Raw genomic sequence first — 4,492 nt, forward strand, 5'->3', positions numbered from 1 at the left:
CGTAATGCCACCCTATTACAAAAAAGGGATGTTTAACTCACCATGCTCTCAATCGTAAATCCAGTATATTGGGAAAAATTCACTAAAATCTCTAGAGGAGAAAGTTTCTTAATGGGAGAGTCCACATTCCATTTCTTGGAAATCATACCTTAGATTTGGAATTCATCTTCATACTAAACAGGAAGAATGACATAATGTATTGATATAGTAGCCTACCTAAATTGTGTGACATATTCTACTGTACAGTCTTAGCAATTAGTCCAGAAACTATTCTTTTTGGCAGGAGAGATTATTAGGCTTTAGAGAAGTTGGATTTAAAACCACAATGTGTTTTTTTTTCCAATACTGCACAAAATAAGGCTGCCCAACTGAGAAGCCCTTTTCTCCAAAAATAAATATCAGCAGATTAGAAAAAAGAAAAATAAAAGGCAACTCTGCACTGTACATACCCAAAATTTCATTCACATAGGAATCTATTGCACCTTTCCCCATATTGATTTATAAAGAAAATAGCTATAAACTAAATGAAAAGATTAGTTAGAATTTAAAAAACAACATACATCCACTTTGCCCAAAGGTTCAGTCATACTTTGGGGAAGGAAAGGTAAATCTCATTCTGAAGTAGAATTTGTTTCAAAGGAAGCTAGCAATCTGTGCGCTTAGTTTAAATGAAAGTTCTGTAATGCTTAGAATGATTTTTGAACTATGTGTAAGTAGGAGTGGGCTGTATGTTTTAAATTATGATCGATTATGATCAAGGCTTCAATTTGATACCGTAGATATGAATCTAGTAAGACAGTATGATTTGCAGATGTTGCAAGGGTTAACAACCCAGTAGTTAGGTTTCTACAATTAAAGGCAGTCTGCTTGGGAAGCTTTGCAGTTGGGAAACTCTTTGTAATCCTAAGATTTGCTTAATGATTTCCAGGTGGTTACTCAAGAATGTGGGAAAACTTTCTGCACATAGTCAACGTATGAGACTGGACCATATTTTTCATATGTTTAGTATTTTTAAATATATATACCAACACTATCCTTCATAAATTGCTGGACTGCTCACAATTAAATTGTAATATGTTTCTTGACAACAAAAATATACAAAACTCAAATCATCAGAAGCACAATGCAATGGCCTTAGTACGGTATGTTCTTTATTTTCTTAGTTGTGACAAACTAAAATTGTGTGTATGTATATTTCTGTTATCTTCTCATGCTGCATGTATATTTGTGCATACACACTAGGAAGCACTGAATGGGATGCATAAGCTCTATGCTGCATTTATAACCAGGAGGGAAGTTAGATCATAGGAATCAACAGTTCAAGCTGCTACCCAACTGCATCTCCCATAGAGATGCATTGTGACATTTTTCTCCCTTGAGTGTCTTTCCTATAACTCATGGCTAGATCTGACGAATTTTAACTTGATTTTTATTTTGCTGGTTTATCTCCCCATACCATATTTAGTCCAGTTTTGATCTGCTTGTGTAGTGTTATCTAGCAGATTGACAGAACCCAACATTCTGTTGAAATGGAAGGAATAACAAATTAAAAAGGCATGGAGAGCAGAGTTTATGAACTCTTTGCAACCTCTTAATAGCCACTCGGTCACTTGACTGGGAAGAGAAAAGGGGGCTTAGAATGGTGGAGTCAGTACTCTTCTAAGCTGCTGCCCAATTGCCTCTCCTACAGGCTATAGTGAAGCTCCAGAAAAATCTGACCCATTTTGAAACACACTACAGGTAGTCCTCCACTTACGACCACAATTGAGTCCAGAGTGCTGAGAAATTTGTTAAGTGAATTTTGTCCCATTTTATGACTTTTCTTGCCACATTTGTTAAGTGAATTACTGCAGTTGTTAGTAACACGTTTGTTAAGTGAATCTAGATTCTCCATTGACTTTGCTTATCAGAAGATTGCAAAAGGGATATGACTCTGCGACACTGCAACCATCATAAATGTAAATCATGTAACCATGGAGATGCTGCAATGGTCATAAGTGTGAAAAATGGTCATCAGTCACTTTTTCCAGTGCCACTGTACTTTGAAAGGTCACTAAATGAATTGTTGTAAGTTGAGGACTACCTATATTTCTTTTGCCTTTCTCAGTCCATCAGATTTGTTCTAGGCTGTTTTCAGAGAGTTAGACTGCTGCCATACAGATTAAGAGTTACAGCTCCCTTTACATATTTTTTTCCATAATCTAGTTGGATTTGAAAGAATATATTACTTCAAAGAATATATTACATATATTTACAGCCTGAGAAATGTGCCACTGGATATTTTTGTCTTAAATGCCATACTAACCTGGCTGGGCTTTGGGCAATTGGCTTGTGGGAGGATAATTTGTTGCTTTACCTTAGGCAAAAAACCGATTTGTTGATAATCTGGTCAGAGAAGGTAAAAGTGTATGGGCAAAGTTGGAGGCTGCTCCTCCAAGAAGCAGCTGTCTTGCCCTTGCTCCCCTCTGAATGGCTAAACCCGAATTGCCCAGATAGAATATGTAAGCAAGTATACGTCTGCAGAGAGAGGATCTAGGTCAGGGCTGTCAAACTCGATTTCATTGAGGGCCGCATCAGGGTTGTGTTTGACCTTGGGGTGGGTGGTGGCCGGGGAGGAATGGCCAGGCGGCGTGGCCAGCTCAATATCACTCGTGTCGACACCTGTGGTGGCCCAAGTGCTTTGCCAGCAAAACGGGCTCCCGAGCTCCATTTTCAACTGCGATGGCCTCTTGCAACCCTCTGCCAGTGAAAACAGAGCTCGAGAGCCTGTTTTCGCTAGCAGAAGCACTGTAGGCCAGTCCTTCACTGTTTCCAGGGTGGCCCCACAGGCCAGATCTAAGGACCCTGTGGGCCAAATCCAGCCCATGGGCCTTGAGTTTGGCACCTCTGATCTAGGTGAAAATTTGGAAGAGGCAGTAACATCCATCTAATTCTTACTGGCAAGAAAACAAAAGACAACTAAAATTTCCATTTCACTTGAATTCATCTTAATTTGTAACTTGCACAATTCAACTCTATTTTTGTGGCTTCCTCTTGATTTTTTCTATGTCTCAGGAAAGTATCATTCCGATGGTAAGACAAGAAACATTGAAAAGAAAAAAGGTAATTCTCTTTCAGTGAAGCAGGACAGTGGATTAGGCACATGGACCTGAGTATTGTAAAATTTAGCAACAAGCACCTCATTCACTTACTTGTTCACTTGAATTTTGATGGTACATATGCTCAGTGAACCAAATCCTCTATTTATGCAATCCAGAGGGAGAAAGAAGGTGCTTCAGTCAGCACTATATAGATTGGTCTATAAATGTGGTTACTAATTTGTTTTCTCCTTCCACAATGCTCAATTTTCTGATTCCGATTAGGATTAGGAACAAAAACTAAGCCAACTTTTGTAAAATAAATAACTGAACCAAATATTAAATTGGTGCCAAATACATCACACTGTGTGGCTTTAGCATGATACATTAATTAGTTCCTGATTTTGCTTAGCTGACCTACTCAAGAGACAAAAAGGCCTGGTCTCATTCATTTGGTGATGGAATGGAGGGCTATTCCCTGGAAAAAATAGGTTACTTATTCTGCCTATTTCCTCAGCCACTATTACTCTGGCTTACAAGTAGGAGAAAGAATGAGGTGGTCGCTCCTTTAGGAATGCTGTTATCACTCAAAGAAGCTGGAAGAATTATTCCTTTCTAAGAGCCAGCTAGCCAACCAGTCACTTTAAAGTAGCATCCATCAGTCCTTGAGCCAACATAATGCTTGCTACCCAGACTCCAAAACTTCTCCTTCTGTCTCAGTAAAAAGACCAACCGAGTACTACTGATCTTACAATTTTAACACAGGTCAAACTGAGGATTTTACTTGTTTTTAGTAGTGTTTGCCAGGAGAAAAAGAGCCATCAATTGCTCTCCTTAGTGCGTGGTAGGGCTGACGCTCTGAACAGAGGACAAGAATGGAAGAGACAAGAATAGCCCTACTCTACTGCATTTGTTAGCATATTTCCCTGCCTCTCCCCAGAACAGCAATAAACCGAGGAGATTCTGCCATCAGAGGCTTCCAGAGAGCTAATACTATCTTCACTTTAATTTTACAGGCTGTTGTTTGTCATCCTCTAGTAAGTAATAAGAAGCCGAGGATGTGAAGAGGATACTTTAAAGTGGCCCTCTGGGGAATAATAGTATCCTACCAAATAACCATTTAACTAATCTACCAGTCAAGAAACGTAAGCATAAAGTACACGCCTGGTACTGCCCTAGCGTTCCATATGTCCGAGAGCTGATTGGATCTCACTTTCCTTTCCCTCCAAAATCCTTGCCCAGTTTTGCTATCGAATCTGCCGATAGGCTCCGAGATTAAGATCTCGTTTAATAAATACCTATTAAAACAAATTATCTCGTCTGCTAAGGGCGCTGGGTCTTTTGAACTCTGGGAGGGGAATTCAAGAGGGTTCTTGGCGAATCTGTCAACGTCGTAGCCCGCCAGGTTTTTGGTG

Source organism: Pantherophis guttatus, chromosome 3 (assembly GCF_059756535.1).
Source record: "Pantherophis guttatus breed Tessera chromosome 3, ASM5975653v1, whole genome shotgun sequence".
Lineage (NCBI taxonomy): Eukaryota > Metazoa > Chordata > Lepidosauria > Squamata > Colubridae > Pantherophis > Pantherophis guttatus.